General features: G+C 38.8%; 1 long non-coding RNA gene across 1 annotated transcript in view; it reads left to right on the plus strand.

The window, feature by feature from the left end:
* The first annotated feature begins 9,453 nt into the window (after window positions 1-9,453).
* The window catches only part of LOC131813920 (uncharacterized), a 52,829-nt gene continuing 42,516 nt past the window's right edge, over window positions 9,454-19,766 (plus strand). The window contains exons 1-2 of the long non-coding RNA XR_009347039.1: window positions 9,454-9,586; window positions 10,738-10,809. This is a non-coding gene — a long non-coding RNA (uncharacterized LOC131813920). The remainder of the gene's footprint in view (window positions 9,587-10,737; window positions 10,810-19,766) is intronic.

Genomic DNA, 19,766 nt, shown 5'->3' on the forward strand with positions numbered 1-19,766 from the left:
TTCAGCCTTATTTTATACCGTTTTTTCCTTTATTCCAGCTTCACTGACCTTGGTGACCCTGAACCCCCCAAGGTCTTCCTTGAGTCAAGATCTTTTGCATATACAGTTGCTTTAGACTGGTCCCCCTTTCTGTCGCCGACATCCCTAAATATGCACCTGCTCTTTACATCTCTCAGAAAGGCCTTCCTTGACTACCTTCACATATAATCTCCTTTTTTTCTGTCATAGAACAGAATTCTTTTCCTTTATTGCACTTTTATTTAAAGTCATATTTATTTATTTAATGTCTATCTCTCCTACAGGAGTATACATTTTATATTTACTATACATAAATAACTATCTCTATCAATGACTGAATAAAAAAAAGTGATTTGTAAGAAAACTTACAGAAAAAGAACATTATGTATCGCCTGGCCTGGCTACTGGGATAGCAGCAATATTGTTCAAATAGAAAGGACACTACAAACGTTCGATTTCTTAAAAGATTCAGCCTCAAAATATATTTTTTCCTATCCTGTTTTAATTACACAAACTATCATCAAGGAAAAAAGAGAACAAGACCAATTTATAGGCTATGAGGCTTAGCATCCCTATAAGCCTTTTTCTTCCTATTTTTTTTTTTTTTAAACCAAAGAAACCCATTCATTTTCTCTTTCATCCCCTTAGGCTTAAGCCTGTTGAAAAAACTTCCTTAATAATGTTGAAATTTAAAAAAAAGGAAAAGGAAAAGTGATGAGAAAATTAATATAATGAAATAATCAATGCAAATGACATTCTATTGTCCAGGAAAAACCCTCAATCAACTCTCTTAGAATTACTGAATCTGATGGGTAATTGTGGCTTAATTTCTAATTGTAAGATCAAGGCATGCTATCAGAAGTACTGCCAACATTAAATAGACATTTTATGGTGCTCATTTTAAGGTGGAACTTTAAAGAAATCGAAAACCATTAATCAAACACATAAATCATCCACACCGAGTATTAACTGAAAAATCCCTAAATCTGGTAAAACTTAAATTTATATTCAGCATCAAAGAACATACATCAATGCTTTATTTTTCTCAAGTCTTCAAAGGCGGGAAAAGTTTGGGAAAAATTTTTATAATTTCAAACTCTCCCTATAGGATGACTAGCTTGAAGTGTGTCCACAGAGCTAAAGAATCAGTTTTTGTGGTGAGAAGAAATGTATTTATATTATTTGTTCAATGAAAATATAGAACAATGTGTCCATTGTTTAAATTCCCCTATGTTGTTTGGAGAAAACAATGTAACACTATGTACGCACATAGTAGGTTACAGTTTATGTTTTCCATATATCACTCATTTGACAATAAATTTTTTTTTTTACTTTTTTATTTTTTATTTTTATTTTATTTTATTTTATTTTTTTAATTTTTTATTTTTTATAAACATATATTTTTATCCCCAGGGGTACAGGTCTGTGAATCACCAGGTTTACACACTTCACAGCACTCACCAAATCACAATTTGACAATAAATTTTTATGATGATTTCTTAAACTCATTAGACCTTATAAAATGATAAGAATTGGTTAAATAATCATTAAGTTTCTTTCCAGCTTTGATTCTATTAGGTTTTCACAGAAGCACTGCCTAATGGCAAACACAGCTTAGTAAATTCCTCTCCTCTGTGTGTTTCTGTTTGTCTCCGTCACTTTGGTGTTCTCCCAGTAGACACATGGAGGGGCATGCTGATTAAATTAGTCAAATTAACTCTTTGCCTGACTCCATCCTCATTAGGCTAATGAGCACACTCAGGAGTACATCTGTATGTCTTAGTCGTCTTAGGTCAGAAGTACTGTCACTAGGAGCACCAATGAAAAGTTGTAATTGTGACACTCTTTAGGAGTTGGGGTTTTTTTTTTTTTTTCATTTTGTTTTGGTTTTTGGTTTTTCTTTTTCTTTTTTTGGCTGGCAGCTCATTTTCCATCCTATCTCAAGAGGGAGCATGTGGCTCTGCTGAATAGAAGCTGTAATGCGTTGGGCAATCTCATTTTCTCTGCTGGATCATTGTAAAAGAAGGTGTAATTTTGTTTTCTCCCCCAGGAAAGGGTTTGTGGGTAGGCAAGTGTGAGAGATGTTGAACAAGAATTAATCAAAGGGGGGGGAAATCCCATTATAACCATAAGGTGCTGTGAAGTGATAGATCTTAATGACAGAGTAGCCGTGCGAAGAGCTGCTCCACAGATTTGTTTTGATTAAGTGTGTGTTTGTTTGTAGGGGATAAGAGAAGGGGACTTGGAGATAGATTTGGGGGAAAGACAGATGAGGAAGGGAGAGGGAACAACCAGTTTCATAGGTTGAGTGCCCTCTGATTCTAAAAGGCATACTCTGTCCAAATTATGCAACAGAGTGTAGGTATCCCCCGCTATCTGAAAACGGAGCCTTCCTAGGAAAACTTTTGTGAGCCGGAATGGTGTGAAGTGAGGGAATCATTACCATTAACTTATATGGAAAAAAATTTTTGAGCATTCCCAGACCCCCAAAATAACCCCTCTTAGCCCCTTGGGATACCTTAGGACACATCTTACTAACAGAGGCACATAATAAATCAAGATAAAGCACAGGCCCTCACAGAGCTCTGGCCACTTGGTGTGGAGATGCTGGGTGTCAGCTCTCCAGGAAGGACCGTGGTGGCACCCCTTTGCTCCTCCGGGGCCACACTACCTCTATCACTAGTGGAGGCAAAACAAATGCTGGACACTATTTTTACTTTTTGCCTTCTTTCATACTAGTGCAAATCTTTTTGGATTTCTTTCGGTGAGTGAAAACAAATACAAATGTAGGTCTTTTGTTAAAGCAAAGTGGTGTGAGGTAAACTTTTGAGAAGGGGAAACCTGTATTTGTTTGACTGGCATTTCACAGACTCATTAAGCACAAATCCTCCATTTTTACACTGATTAAATGATTTTTCTGTACTTGGATACATTTATAAAACTTACAACACTGAAGGCTAATAGTAAAGAGGCCTGCACATGGTAGGTGCCAAATATATGTTTCTGAACTAACAGAAGGACACTATGAACAATAGTTAAGCTCCTACAGCTGGCTGAGTACCAGTGGGAACTGGCAGTAATCCATACAGCAGCTTCCTCTGGATGAACAAATACTGTGGCTGAAAGTACAGCTATATAACGAGGATTGTGGTCCATTTAGGACAAAAGCCCTTTATTGGTTTTCTAGAAGGAAAAAAGTTTGCCATCTCTAACCCTGGAATACTGGGTGAGGTAAAATGTTCTTTCCTCGGGGTGCTCAGTGGTACAACTTTATCACCACAGAGGCTTGGGAGTAGAAAATGTGCATAGATACAGGCCTATGTCTAGTAGTCTAGAAATTACGAGAAAACTCTTTGAATATTAAACAATTTTTTAAAAAATTATGGCTTCATAGGGCACAAAACCCCCCTCTTTTAGTTCAAATCTTAATACTTCCTTGTTGTGCGACAGTCTCCTGGACAGCTCAGAGCACCAATCAATAGATCCCCGTGTTTATGGCTCTATGGCAGCTGAAACAGTTGTCTGTTAGGAGCTATAGCTGATCCAGGGAATCCCTGGCCCTATGCCTACATCAATAGAGTCTAAGTTTTTACACCTTCTGACTTTTTATTTGCCCACATCTTGCCAAGATGCTTCACCACTGCGGAACACCTAGATCTATCTTTACAGTAGGGATCAGGCATACCACAGGGACAACTTCCAAGGGAAAGACAAATTTTTTGATAATGGAACACTTTTTTTGGTCACCACACTGTTTTAAATTTCACTAGAGGGGTACCTGGGTGGTTTAGTTGCTTGGGCATCTGCCTTTGGCTCAGGTCATGATCCCAGGGTCCTGGGATGGAGTCCCGCATCGGGCTCCCTGTTCAGCGGGAAGCCTGTTGTTCCCTCTCCCACTCATCCTGCTCATGTTCACCCCTTGCTGTCTCTCTCTCTCTGTCAAATAAATAAATAAAATCACAAAATAAAATAAAATAAAATAAAAATAGATCTCATTAGATATATGTCCTGGTTCTACCTCCTACCACTTGTCTGTTCTTACCATCAGTTTCCCTATCTATAAATTGGAGTAATTAAACCCCCTACATCGTAAGGTTATTGTGAAGGTTAATGAAATAATCATTACAAGATGCTTTACACTCTGCCTAGCATGAAGTAAGCACATGGTAAACGTTAGCTGCAATGACCAATGTAAGCCATTAGGGCTGGGACTGTTCTTGGATCTCAAAGTATTAAGGTGATTAATGACCAAACCTTTATCTTTGATGAAATAAAATCCCCTTGGCTAAGAGGACATCTAGCTCCTGTGGGCCTATGGAACTAGAATGGTTCCTTGAAGATTGGTTACTACATTGTCACCCTTGCAAACTATTTTTCTCCCCTGGAGGAAGGGCTGTGCCAGCGAAGTGACTTAAGCCCCACAGAAAAATTGAGTTTTATAATGTAGCTCTTTTAGGGACCACGGGCCCATGCCTATCATGTGGGCACAGAGGAATGGACTTTTAAAGTGGTACTGAAAGTTTTGTAGGAGTTTATTGGGTATGGTGAGCATTTCAGACCAAATCATGTTCAAAGGCCCAGAAGTTTAAGAGGATAGACCAAGCTCAGGGAAATATGAGGAAGAATGATTGATGGTATATTACATGGGGCAACAGTGAGGTACAGCTGAGAACTTGGAAAAATTACCCTCCAAATGTTTCTATGAAACAAACATTTAATATAACATTTAATATATAATTTAACATTTATATATTATATATATAGGATTACCTTAAAGAGGTAGAATACCTCCTAGGCTAAACCCGAGGAGAAAATATTCATATGACAAAAGAAAAAAAAAATCTTAATCTGAACAACACTAGGGGCAGGTCAAAGGGGGGCAAAGATAGACTTTCTACCTCTAGCTCTATCTAAAAGACTGGGTTTCCTGAACTATGAGCCCAAGGACCTAACCTCTGATGCACAGATGTCCCATAGAACTCTAGTGACTTGGCAACCATTCAGGTTAGGCAGTAAGTTTTTAATTCCAGATCTATCAAACAACCTTCTGATGAGCATTGTGTGTCCAGATCTACCCATGAAGAGTTAGTTTTGATTATGTTAATAAATTGACATTTTAGGTTTTTAATGACAGACTTATGAGTTGAGTTGGTATGACTTATGTGCCTGAGCCCAGTGACTTCTGATATACTAACTCTGAATTTCCATCCTTCATATCCATGACCCAGACCCTTGAAAACCATACCAGTGTTCTCCCTCTCTATGAGAACCTGTTTGAGGCCAGGAAGTATTGCTTGGTCTCTTTTGACCTGCAGTAGACACAGGACATGACCATTAAGGGAAATCAAGGCTTTTATCAATGCAGGTAGGGTAAATATTATTGTTACCATCACCACTGAAATACTTGTGGAGATTCAAAACTTGTCTCTGAACTGGAACTTCATCCCAAAGTCTTCCAAATACTAAAAATGAAAGTCTCTACAGCAGAACTTTTCTAGTTATAGCCACACAAGGACAAAAGGCAAGACCCTTTGCAAAAATGATCTCGGGTACTATTTTTGAAGTCAGAATGTGTTAAGATGAAGTTTGAAAAATATAACTACTATCAATGCTGTCAACTGCTGCGAAAGACGAGCCCTGAGCAGATGCAAGAATGGTCTCTGGCACCTGTGATCGATACAGTATCCATCTCTTACATTTGTAAGTGCTTTTAATCTTTTCTAAGGCTCTTTTACTTAATTCAGATCATTGGAAATTCCTAACAACCCAGTGAGGTGGTAGATAAGGGACTTATTATTCCTGTGTGAGAGCTGAGGAAACGAAAAGGGAGTTTATAGGGCTTCCCAAATAGGACATCAAATGGCTGGTTAGTGAAGAGCAGAGAAGGGGGCGAGGCCTCACCTCATTCCCGGTGTGTGTCTCCCCAGCACACCATACTGTTTGCTCGGGTCCACTTTGGCTGCTGACAATAAACATGGCTGTGGAACTAACTGATGGTGGAACAATCTATGCAGACAGCAACAAGGAGTAGATTTTGCCATAATTTGTTTACTTCCTGTCTGTAGAGTGTCGTATAACCAGGAAACCTTCAGCTCTAATGATCATTCAGATTAGTCTGTGGGAACAGTTCTCAATTAACATGATCACTCTGACCCTTAATTATGCATTTTCCCACAAACTATCATGGCAACTCTGTATACTCAGTTCCATATTTCCCCACCTTTTCAAGATGTTTTGCCAGGGATGGAAGTCTAGTTTGATGTCATGGAAAAGTTTGATTCTCACAGAGACATCAAATCTGTAATTCTGGTCTTTCATTACAGTCTCAGATAAAAAATATCACCTTATCCTTTCCAACACCACTCTCGAAATGGCTACGTATTCTTTTATAAGCTCTTTTTACTTTGTTGCAGTTTCCTTTGGAGACTTCTGTTTTCCACTGATTCCACTCTGGTCAGTTGAAAACGCTAAAACATTTTTCTTTTTCATCAGATCTGTTCTCTTCAAATCCCTCTGCTGCCTTTCCAAACCACATTTAAACTTTGTGGGATTTTTTTTTTTTTTAAGATTACTATCAAACTGAAGTTTTAAACTAAAAGGAATAATGACTATAATATAACTCTTCAATTTTCAGCAATAAATAATTTTGGCACGAGAAAGAAAAGAAAATTAAACCGCTGAATGCATTTCCATACTATGTTGGGAAGAATAACTATAGGAAATTATTGGATTCTCTTCTATAAATGTCTTAGTATAGAACCTGGCATTTTGCTAAGCTTTATTTTTCCTCAAAGTATGTGAATTATCTAGCCAAAAATTTCTATAAAGGTAAATGTGAACTAAATGGGGAAGGGGAAGGTGGAGGGAGAAGGAGGAAGTGGAACTCAGCACAAGGAGGTGTTATGCAATCATCTGATATGCTACTGCCTGGTAGGGGATCAGCAGGAATTTTTTTTTTTTTTTTTTTTTTTTTACATCTACAGAAGCAGGAAGTTTAGAACTTTCTGGGTTCTTTAGAATAGCATGTGACGGCTCTGGCTCCTGTAGTTTCTGCATTTGTCCCAAGGAATAGGAACGTGTATATAAGGAGCAACCGCAGAATAGTTCACTGGAGACTCATAATCAAATTTTTTTTTAAAAAATTGAATTTTCATTCTTCTTCCATTTTGTAAATACATTGTTTACTGAACAAAATGATCAAGGCACTCTACACGCATTATAAATATTTCCACAGGCAGTCATAAAGGATATTGCCTCTGGAGACAAAGGCCTGTGGTGTTTTCTATAAATATGCCCTAGGTCAAGCCCTGTCGATCACTGGTATTTTGAGCTATGTTACTGGAAGTCTGAGGCAGGTTGGATATGATCTAGTAAACATCAGTTCATTCCGAACTGACAGCAGTATGTAACCTGATATCTGAATACCCAGGGTAAAAGGATATTTAAATCATATCAGTCTTCCTTTAGTAGGAACTGAATGCAATAAACTTCAAGTTTTCAGAATTACTTTGTGGAAAATGACATAAATCAGAAGAAATTAAGATAAAGTACAATTTTGACCAGAGTACATTACAATTAACATTAACCATATTGACTGGTCTATAACCAAGCACCATTTACCAATGCAGTCCAGATGCATCTGCTTTTCGGAAACTGCTTATTATTTTGGTGGAAGTTTATGAGTTTCCTATGCTGGGTGTCTTGCTTTAAATCTTTTTCATTCATGTTAGTAAATAGAAATAAGAAGGCTTTCCCTTACAAATTCAGACCAGAAGATCAATGGAATGCCGGTAATATGTTTTTCATGATTAATAGAGGTTAATAAAATGAAGGTAATAAAATTGCTAATTAAATTCAGAAGGTAGAATTGCGACAAGAAGTATTTTTCAGAGGGCTTAAAAAATTACTCTTTTGGGGACGCCTGGGTGGTTCAGTCAGTTAAGCATCTGCCTTTGGCTCAGGTTATGATCCCAGGGTCCTAGGATTAAGCCCCACATGGAGTCCCACATTGGGCGGGGGGTTCCTTGCTCCCTCTGCCTCCTCTTCCCCTTCTTGTGCTCACTCTCTTTCTGTCAAATAAATAAATAACATCTTTTTAAAAAAATTACTCTTTTATTCAAAAGAGGGAGGTTGGAGGACAGTCCTAATGTTGTTGGGATCTAGAAGGATAGAACTTTCTTTGCAAAGTCTCCCTTTGTTGGTTTATCGAATCCTGTATTCATAACTTCTTGGAGGAAGGTGCTCAGTTTTCTTAGACTTTCTTCTCTGTTGCAAAATGACAGGGCTCAAAATTACTTGATTTCAAATTTATACTACTTGCTCTGGAAAGCTGCAAAAGGCAGCAGGCAACAATTATTTATGCATTTACTCTTTCACTGCCCGTGCCCTATTACCTTCCAACTGGAACTGCAAATAACAAACACTTCACATGTGCCAGCCTTCACCATGATGGTAATCAGTAATATTTACTACTGCCACCTTTGCAGGTATGTGCGTATGCATACATACATCTCTATATCGTTGGAAAAATTCAATTAAAAAATGGTTAGAACTTTGATTTTAAGATAGGATGCAGAGAAATACATTTTTAGCCTTAGGCCTACTGTCAAGATAATTTGAGGCCTAGGCGTTACAAGTCTTTCACTACTATACTTATTTGCAGAAAAATTCTTCTGGGAATATTTAGTAGATGAGGAATTCAGGGACAGTGAATGAGTCCTACATCTTGACATTTGCTACAGTATCTAGTAAATGTTCTGATTACCTTACCTGGCAATCTGTCAGCTTCCTCAAAAGGTATTTAAGGTAGATTACCACTGACGACACATATAGAGCAGAATTGCTAAAAATAAAATTAAAAAAAATTAAAATTTGATAGGCGTGTGGACAATTATGTCCCATAAATGGCTAATATTGAATCCTACAATTTTAGCTCTAAGCTTCCAGATACAAGAAATAAAACATGATGGATAAATATTTCTCATTATTGGATGCAAATAAGTAAATCACTTTGACAAGAGCAACAAAGTTTTACTGATTAAAAAAATCTGAAATTAATTCATCACATGGATTTGTATGGGGAGAATATTGAGCTGCATAAAGTCTATCTCGCAGAGGAATTGTTTCTTAAAGCAGAGAAGTTCTTGGTATGATTATTTCATGTGTTAATACTTGAAAAAAAAGGTGCACCTGCTTGTCTATTATTAAAATGTAACTCAGCAGTCATCCTGAACAAAAAACGTCGCCTGGAAAGATTGTCACAACCTAGATGGGAGATGTCTGCCCAGAGAGTTACATAAACAAAGAGGAGTTGGAAAGACCTCGGCGTAATAGCAACAACAGCAAAAATAAACTCAAGCCAAAGGGCACCAAACAAAAGCCTCACCCGGGCAAGCAGCCAAGGGAAGTTACTCAGACCGGGCAGAACCTTTCCTGAGAGACCTCTGCTTCCGATGGGGAAAGCTTTCCCCTCAACTCTGGAGTGTTTCTAGCCATTTTATCTAAGAATTCTGCCCAGGAAATAGTCGTCAGACTCCACCTCGCTCACCTCACCCTATCCAGACACCAGGTAAAACAGCTCTCTCTACCTCTATTCCTTGGCACACACGGCAGCCTCTGGTAAAAACCTCCACCTTCTTCCACCCTGCCCTTGCCCCCACGCTGGGCCAAAACCTACTTACCGGCCCCCGGGTAGCCTCTGCTTAAATACCTCGTACCTCAGGAAATCTTCCCTGATGGCACTAGTCCAGGTCAGGTGGCACCAGCTCAGTGAGTCTCATCCCTGGCTGTGTGTTACAATCACCTGGAATGCACTGGGAGCTTGCCGAGGCCCCATCTCCGCTTTCAGAGATTAAAACTAGAAGGTTCCTTTTGAATGCTCTGGATGAGGCATAGGCATGTAGTATTTAAATTTCCCCAGGTGATAACAATGAGCAGGAAATGGTATGAACCTCTGTTCCTTAGGATCTACTTGCTCTCCGGATGTCTATATCATGACGCTTACCAATTCAATGTACCCTAGTATTCATTTATTGAGCATTTACTATGGGGAAAGAATGATTTTGTAATAATGAGTAAAACAGGATTTCTATTTCTTTTAAGATTTGTATTTATTTATTTGAGACAGAGAGTGTGTGTGCACACATAAGCAGAGGGAAGGGGCAGGGGGAGCGGGAGAGAGAAAATCTCCAGCAGGGCAGAGGCTGACATGGGCTTGATTCCACAACACTGAGATCATGACCTGAGCTGAAATCAAGTGTCAGGAGCTCAACTGATTGAGCTTCCCAGGCATCCCCAGGATCTCTCCTTTTTTTTTTTTTTTTTTTTTTTTTTTAAGATTTTATGTATTTATTTGACAGAGAGAGACACAGTGAGAGAGGGAGCACAAGCTGGGGGAGTGGGAGAGGGAGAAACAGGCTTCTCACTGAGCAGGGAGCCCTGCATGGATCTCCCAGGGTCCTGGGGTCATGACCTGAGCCAAAGGCAGATGCTTAACGACTGAGCCACCAGGCGGCCCAGGATCTCTGTCTTTGTAGAGCTTACAGAAGAGCAGGGAGACAAATACTGAACAGGTTATTTATGATGAAAATTTAAAAGGGAGCTCTATAGGGTATAATGATCTGCTGTAAGAAAAACAGTGATCTAGTGTCATAGATTGTTTACATTCTGCACTTTCCTATTGGAAATATAAATATCACCCTTTACCATGTAACTTTGCAGTGTCCTTGCACATGAGGCTCTTTCCTGCTCCACTGATGTTGATCTTGGTCATGAGACTTGCTTGGGCCAATGGTAAGTTAATGAACATCATGGAACAGACATTTTGCCTGCTCCATGAGTTTAATATTTTGTGTTTCAGTGATCCACCATGAGGACCACATGCTCTAAGAGGCCTGTGCCCTAGGATAAATGCAAGTGTCTTAGACTTGAACCCAAGTCACAATGAAGAAGCAGTGCCTGCCATCCTTTGGCCTGATGCAGAATCTCCCCCAGGGGTCTCGCCTGGTTCCCGTAAACTATGGAGAACCTGCATTCTGGTTATTTTAAGTCACTGAGTTTTGGAGTAGTTTGTCATATAACATTACTGTGGCAATGGGTAAGTAATACACTAGCTTGGGGTATGGCCACACTGCATTTGCCTAAATAAGCCACGTTTACCTTGTTCATCATTGTATTTCCTGTTCCTAACACACTGGGCGATATGTAGCAGGTGCTCAAAAAATATGTGTTGAAGGAATGAAAAGACAGTTCCTGACCTTTGTGATCTCATAGGCTACATGTAAAGCAGTTCTGTGAACAAATAGTTACAGTATGAAGTGATAAATGCAGTAATAGAAGAACCATTCTAGCATAGAGGTAGAAAGGCTTCAATAGTGTGTTACCTACACCAAAGAGAAGTGTCAAAAACCAAGCACTCAGATTTAAACATAATACGAACCACTTATTCTATCATCAGAAGCTTTTATTAAACTTGCTGGTGCAAGCTGGGCTACTTTCAAAGTCACATAAATAGACTTATAGTTCCTACCATAAAGCAATAAACTGTGTGGTTAAAGATTTTCAACATATGTACCGAATAAAATGAGATATTTATAATCTATGTTGCATGCAAATTAAAAGGGCAGTGGACTGGAGGTAGGGTCTAGTGAAATGAAATACCAGAGAACAGTAGATTGGAATGGATGTTTACCCAAAAAAGGCAAGTTTTTGCTTTACGAACCAAAATAAGAACTCGAGAAACTGGACAGAGGGATGGGGAATGAGAGTTGGAAGGAGGAGAGGAAGACCATAGTACAGGGAGAGTCTACTTGACCCATCCACCCTCTTTGCAGGTGGCCCTTTGAGATCTTATTAATTCTTAACTTGGTCAATGATGTCATGTGATGTCATTTTTTAAAGGGTGAAAGAAAAGTAATTAATTGATCAACTATTTATTAAATTGAAATATATTTGACATGTAATGTCAAATTCAAGGTGTGTTGTCATTCTTACATGGGTATTGCAGGTAAAGAAAGGTTACCTATAATGAAGGTTATCTATAATGAAGAAAGAACAAGATATTTCCATAGCCAGTGACTCCTCTATCCTCTTTTTTTCCTCTTTTTTAAAAAAGATTTTATTTATTGGGGGTGCCTGGGTGGCGCAGTGGGTTAAGCCTCTGCCTTCGGCTCGGGTCGTGATCTCAGGGTCCTGGGATTGAGCGCCGTGTCGGGCTCTCTGCTCAGCAGGAAGTCTGCTTCCCCACCTTTCTCTCTGCCTGCCTCTCTGCCTACTTGTGATCTCACTTTCTCTGTCAAATAAATAAGTAAAATATTTAAGAAAAAAAAAAGATTTTATTTATTAATTTGCCTGAGAGAGAGCACAGCAGGGGGAGCTGCAGGCAGAGGGAGAAGCAGGTTCCCTGCTGAGGAAGAAGACTGATACAAGACTTGATCCCAGAACCTTGAGTCGAAGGCAGATGCTCAACTGACTGAGACACCCAGGCATCCCTCCTCTGTCCTCTTTCAGTCTTCCAAGGAAAATATTAAGATCTCTAATTTACTGAGGTCTCCTCTCACACTCTGTTTTTTTCTTGGGGATCAATACCCTTTTCCTGAAATTTTAGCAGGATTTGAGGAAGCAGAAGGCTAAATCTTTTTTTTTTGCACCAGAAATCCAAAATATGGTTCTCTATGCCTGACAATTGCAAACAACTTAACATTTCCCTAAACCAGGAAGTTGTTGAATAAATCAGGTGTATGTGTATGCTGAAATAATATGTAGGTACTAAAAATCATGACTTTAAAGATTATTTAAGGACAAGGAGAAATGCTCAGAATAGAAAGTGATTACAAAAGTCAGAATGTAGAATTCTCTTCATTATCTGACTCCCATATCAAAATGATAATAATTGTTAGTATATTTGGAGGGTGGGATTATAGCAAATTTACTTTATTTCATTCTTTTTGCAATTCAAGATTTCAGATTTTTTCATGTTTTATCATCAGAAAAAAAATTTTGAAAGAAGTTTATGCTAATCATTTCTTCATATCTACTTTTTTTAGAGAGACAATCTGTCCATTCTTGATTATAGATACTTAAATCTGTTGGTGAGTAAAGTGATCACAATTTGATTATTTTACTGTTCAATTTCCAGATGAATTGATTACATTTTTCTCAGAGCCTCAGCTTCCCACAACTTATATGCTTAGAAGTCTCCAGAATACCATTTCTTCTGGGACATTTTACTGCTTTCCACCACTTACTAGATAAATAAGAGAAGATAGTAGGGTCACGGAAAGGTCTTCAGAATTGAGCACTGCTAACACAGAACACTTCTTTCAGTCACCCGCTCTTATGCATTCAGTTTCGCACAACTGAGTATGAAAAGCATTCACGTTTCATCTATATTAAATGTTGTAAAATACATTCTCAAAAGTCCCTGAGATGTACCTAACAGTCACACTAATACTTTAAAATAGCATGAACAAAGCAGGAAGTTGCATCCCTAAATAAGACAAGAGGTTGGGCTTAAAGTGTCACCACGGGACATTTCATTTATTTTGAACTTGTATGCAATTATTTGTTTTCAGATTTCAAGCAAAAAATTATAAAGGTAAATGTACTAACTTTTTAAATCTAGGTTGTTACTTTTCATAGCTCAAGTGAGAGGTTTATCTATAGTCAATCACCTTAAATGTCATGATGGTTCTTTTCCTCCTCCTCCTCCTCCTTCTTCTCCTCCTTCTTCTCTTTCTTCTTTTTTCAGAGCCTATTGTCCTTGCATACAAATCCAAGCTTCCTGCCATGTTATTCAAGATTCTGTGTTTCAGACGGTAAAGATAATGTTAAAGGAATGAACAGGGTCTTGGTGGGATGGCCAGAGATGACCTCTTCCATGTGAAAGATAAGAATAGTGTAGGGGTGTCTGGCTGGTTCAATTGGTAGAGTATGAGATTCTCAATGTCTGGGTCATGAGTTAAGTCCATTTTGGGTGTAAAGCCTACGGAAAAAACCAAACAATAGTATGGAGAAGAATAAGAGAGTCTGTGATGTGGTGGAGCTTGGTGTTTTCAAGGAATGGAAGGAAAACCACTGTGGCTGAAGCATAGGTAACAAGGGAATGAATAGAGAATCATTCAACCTGTGATTGGAGAAGTTGCGACTTTTCCACACAACCAAGACCTCTGATGTGGACATTACTGACTCTTGTGTAAAGTGTTGGTCCAATGCCCTGTGTTCATAGGAGCCAATGCCACATGGCTCCTCCTGCCAGCTTTGTGCCCAGCAAGTTGGCACTACAGTGGGTGAGCAGGAGACACTGTGATGCACTCCGGTTCCAGGACAGAGTTCTGTGGAAAAACCTTCCCTGATGATTCAAGACAACTTTAGACTCAGAGCTACTTCTTACAAGCCTGCAGGATTATGCTGCTCCAGACTCTGACAAGGAGAAATTTAGAGATAACCAGAAAACAAAACAAAACAAAACAAAACTATGACTCATTCAGTAAGCACACAGTCCAGTTTGTGAGAAATTCATGGATTTTCCCACGGAGGGAAAGGATGAAGAATAGGAGACATGGGGAAAAAAACCATTAATGTCCATATCGTCCACTTAACTGTAAATCTCATTAAGAAAAGGAGGATGGTGGGGCACCTGGGCGGCTCAGCAGATTAAGCCTCCGCCTTCGACTTGGGTCATGATCTCAGGGTCCTGGGATCGAGCCCCACATCAGGCTCTCTGCTTGGCGGGGAGCCTGCTTCTCCCTCTCTCTCTGCCTGCCTTTCTGCCTACTTGTGATCTCTCTCTCTGTGTCAAATAAATAAATAAAATCTAAAAAAAAAAAAAAAGAAAGAAAGAAAGAAAGAAAAGAAAAGGATGATGGCCAGGTTTGCTTACTGTCGTATTGGTGAAGTCTAGAAGAGTGCCTGGTACATGGCAGGTACTAAAATAGTGTTTGTGGAATGAATGAATAAATAGCTGATTGCAGGTCTAAGAAGACAGGAGGTGAACCTGGACATCTTGCTAGGCTGGAAAGTAAGGAAGTGATCTGCAAATGCATGGGCTTAACAAAAGCATCCTGCTTGAAGAGACTTTCACTAGCCAGAACAGAGGCAATTTTAAGCATCAAAGTAAATAAGGACAGTGATCCAGGAAATAAAATAGAAACCTAGGAGTCTATATTGGTAATAATTAGAGAGTTTAAAAAATTGGGGAAAGGGAGAGCTTTTCCTTAGAAGGTAATTCACAGATAAGTGTGAGTGGGGTAGGAGAATTGGAAATTCACTATTTTTCAGTTGTCATAATAATTTGGGCAAGGATCATCAATAGATGCTAAATCTGGGGGAAGAATGTGATGAAGAACAGGTTATAACTGTGAACATATAAATATATGTTCTTCACATGACTAACCTTCAGAATGCTTATTGGTTGCAATAAGTGCCAGCTAATGATATGACTGAGACGAAATGCCATCTAAATACAATGTGTGATCTTAGACTGGATTCTGCACTGGAGGTATAAAAAAAAAAAAAAGAGCTTTTAAAGGATTTTATTGGCACAACCAACAAAATGGGAATATGGACTGCTTAGATAAAAAGTACAGTATCAGGGTTAAATTTCCTCAAGTTGGTTACTGTACCATGGTTCCATAAAGCAATAGCATTATTCTTAGGAAATACGTACTGAAATGTGAAGGGATAAAGGGACGTAATAGATGCAACCTATCCTAGAGAAGTTCAGAAGGGAAATATTATACATACCACATGCATACAGATAAAGAAAGAGATGACAAATATGGCCAATGTTAAAATTTCTGTATCCAAAGAAGGGTGTTATGCTCTGTATTATTTTTGCAACTTTTCTGTGAGTTTGAAATTATTTTCAAATAGAAGTTTAAATAATGTAGCAAATGCAAAATACAAAACAAAATAAGGTCAGAAAGGGTACAAGTTAAGTATTACTGCTGGTCGAATAATGGGAGAAATTTTGACCAGAGGAAATGAGAGAACAAGGAGGTCTTAAAGTCAGGAGAAAACAAACGAACAAAAACCCAAAAAACTTCAGGAGCAAAGATGAGAAGGGAAAGTAAAGGCATAAGGGAGAAAAGAGTCCCGTTTAGCTAAAGGGTATGAAATTATAGAGATAAATCAACAATTGTAATTTGGAGATATTTTGTGAGAGGATATCTTGAATATCCAACTGCATATTACCAACTCAAATTCATGCAATTATGTTATTAATAATGCATTCTGTCCTAATGTATGATAAATTTCAATAAAGGCCATAAAGGAATTTTTGCTAGTATGATTTCAGAGAACAAAAGATTATTTCCAGCTCTTTCTAAATCTAAACAAAAAACAATCAAGTAAAAAAAATCCAAATATGCTGCTCATATATTTAGCTATGAAACCGAAACCCACATAAGGCCGCTCAGAAAATTAAAAACAACAACACAGAGGCAAATTATTACAGCGAGCTTTGGAATTCAAATTCTCTCAAAAATTTCATTTTCTACAACTATTTGTTAAATTGCGGAGAAATTATTTGAAAAAAGTTCTGCATGTGCTGATCATCGGCAGCTCTTTTCTTTTCTCAAGTTACTTGAGCCTGCACGATCAATCCTTTATTCAGCTTTTAAATGAAAAACGAATTCTCATCTCCAGCCTCCTCTCTTTTAGCTGAGAGCTCCTTTGCAGCATGCAAACTACTCCAGTTAGCCAGCTGCATGCTGACTCCTCTACGCTCTAGGCAAGGAACACATTCTGCCTGGCCCTGGTGGGAGTTACCGATTGACCCAAGGACACAATGTTTCACAAGATCAAAGGCAGTGGTGAGGTCAAGGGGGCTGAGGCTGGCACAGCCAGGAGGCTTAGCCCCCGAGGAGGGTGTAATTGGTAGCTTTGTGTTTCAATAGAGTGAAGTGGGTAAAAGCCGGATTAGAGAAGGTCAAAGAGAGAATTGGAGGAAAGAAACTTGGGGGAACTGGTGTGAACTTTAGCCTAAGAAGAATGACTTAACCAAAAGAACAAGGTTAAGGGGAGAAGTAATCAAAGCCCGTGGAGTCCACAGAGGATATTGTACTCTCCTGGGATGTAACTCAGGGTCTGGGCAAGATGGATGTAAGGGAAATGCATTCTAACCAGATGAGGGAGTTGAAAATAAGGGCTACAGGAAAAGCTACTGATTATGAAACAGAGTTGGGAAAATCAGACCTGGAGAAGTTGAATCCAGCAGAGTGTAATAAGAAGGGCATTTAAATCCATATGTCAGAGTGGTTAATGGATTAGAAGCTGTGAAAAGTACAAGTGGGACAAGGATAAAAGAGGAAAGAGTGTTGCTAAAGAAAAAGGAACAGAGGCTTCCAAGAGGAAGTATTTTATGTTAAAAACAGTGGCTAAGCCAACAAAAGGGGCTCAGCACAATGTTCTTTTATATAGGTGCCTGTAAGATTTGTTATTTTAAAAAGTTTTAATCACAGAATATTTGTTTCATAAGAAGATGGTGTTTAATATACATAAAAAACCAGAAGGTATATTAATAAAATGAGTACTCATAAACCTACCACCCTAGCTAAGAACTAGAACATTATCAACACTACATAAAGGGAAAGCCCAAGTTTCCTTCCTTCCTCTGCCTCTTTGCACAGAGGTACTGTGAATTCACAAATATGGGGCTTGACCACTCCTTTTTTATTAAAGATTGTATTTATTTATTTGCCAGAGAGAGCATGAGCAGGGGAGGGGTCCAGGTGTCCCTAACCATTCCTTTTAAAAATACGTTTCCCCTATATGTATCCATCTCTTAACATGATATTGTTCAATTTTCCATCTTTTTAAGCCTTATAGGTATGATTCTGAAGTTCCACTCTATGTGGTTATATATACTTTATCACCAATGTTTACGTTTTTTATTAGTCAAGGTTCTCCACAGAAGAGACCCAGTAGGAGATATTACACATGGATACACAAAATTTAAGGTAAAAACATATTTTATGCTTATTTATATTATGTTACATTTATATTAATTTATATTAAAAAATAGACACATCTTGGGGCACCTGGGTGGCTCAAGGGTTAAGCCTCTGCCTTCGGCTCAGGTTATGATCTCAGGGTCCTGGGATTGAGCCCCACGTCAGGCTCTCTGCTCAGAGAGGAGTCTGCTTCCTGCCCCATGAGCTCATGTCCACTCAGTCACCATTTTATCATTTCCTCATTCTCCTGTCAATTGACCCTTAGGTGTTTCCATTTCTCTGGTGTTATAAAGAAAGCTGCACTAGACATTTGTGTGCACATCCCTTTGAGCGCAAATGCAAGAGTTCCTCAAGACTATAGGAATGGAATGGATAGTAGACAGAGTATGTAAATTCAACTTTAAAATGTTTGCTACAGTGATTGTATCAATTTACATTTCTCTCAATACATCTAAGTAGGCAGAGTTGTGCTTTCAGTATTCAAGTTCCAAAAAACGGGGTTAGATACATGAAAGCAGTTAAATTCATTTGACAATTTGATCTGTATCCACTCTCTCCCCCCTTATACAACCATACTTACCCCTAGACTATTTAGAAGTTGGAATGAGAAGTAAGGCAAGTTTGATGAGATGGTTTAATAGAGACATTGTAAACCATTCCTTCCTGCAGCAAGTATTTATTGAGCATATGCTATGTACCCAGCACTGTGCTGTGCATAGGGGAGGGCACATAATAGATGCCCCGTCTATGGTTTCTAAACTAAGAATCTGGAAGGGAAGTGGATGGATTAATAGGCAATTATAACAGTGCTAAAATGAAGTTAGTATACAAGATGTCATTCACGTGCGTTTGCCACATGAGACAGTTTAGTTCTAAATGACCCGCTCCTTAGAATAATAAGCATTGATTTCTAGGGTAGTGGTTCTTAGCCTGTTGTTTCTTTGCTGCATATTTGTTAACAAGTATATTTATTAAGGATGCAAGATCTTTCCTTTGCATAATTCATTTTCTGCAGCTACTCTTCATAATCAGGTCTTCGCAGTCTGTAATAAGCGTCTTTATAGGAATGCATGACTATAAAAATAGGCTAAAATTCAATACACAGAAACAGTGAGCTTTAGACCAGCTACCAGGAAGATTTATTTTAGCAATATAGCTCTATGCGAGGCTGCTGCCTGGTACTTTTTATCCAGCTTACAACATTTTATCTCCTTATGTTGGCCAGAGTTAGTCCTAAGAGTAGGATTCATCTTTAGAAAACCTTAAGTGTCAATAAACTACACTGGTCTTACAGAAGACTCCAGACCCACGATTCTGAGTATGGCACAACATCCCCAGAACATAACACCTCCTTCAGGCTCCATACTTTACTGTCAGTTTGCCTGTCTCCTTCTGGGAGTAACACAAGGTGTCACAGGACTTGCAATGGCACCACAGAAGGTGGGAGGAAGGAGTGGGTAGAGCAAAGAGCTGAAAGCAGGGCCATTGAAATGTACTAATCGTTTGAGTCTTTGGCTGTCTCCCCCTGCCCTACTTTTCCAGAATGCTGATAGCCGGTCATGTGATGTCTTTTCACCAAATTCCCTTGCACCACCAGGCAATTAGACAATTTTTGGAAAAACATAATCCTTCCAGAGACGAGATCTCATACTGATGATATTTCTTTCTCACCAAAAGCCTTGTTTACTTCACAGCTAAAAATCTTCCAGTTTAGCTCCTAAGTGGACAAGTCATGCCCACGTACGTCACACTTCCAATAGTGGGCAAGTCACACAAACGCTGAGCTTCTAATCAGCA

This window comes from Mustela lutreola, chromosome 13 (assembly GCF_030435805.1).
Source record: "Mustela lutreola isolate mMusLut2 chromosome 13, mMusLut2.pri, whole genome shotgun sequence".
In the NCBI taxonomy this organism is placed as follows: domain Eukaryota; kingdom Metazoa; phylum Chordata; class Mammalia; order Carnivora; family Mustelidae; genus Mustela; species Mustela lutreola.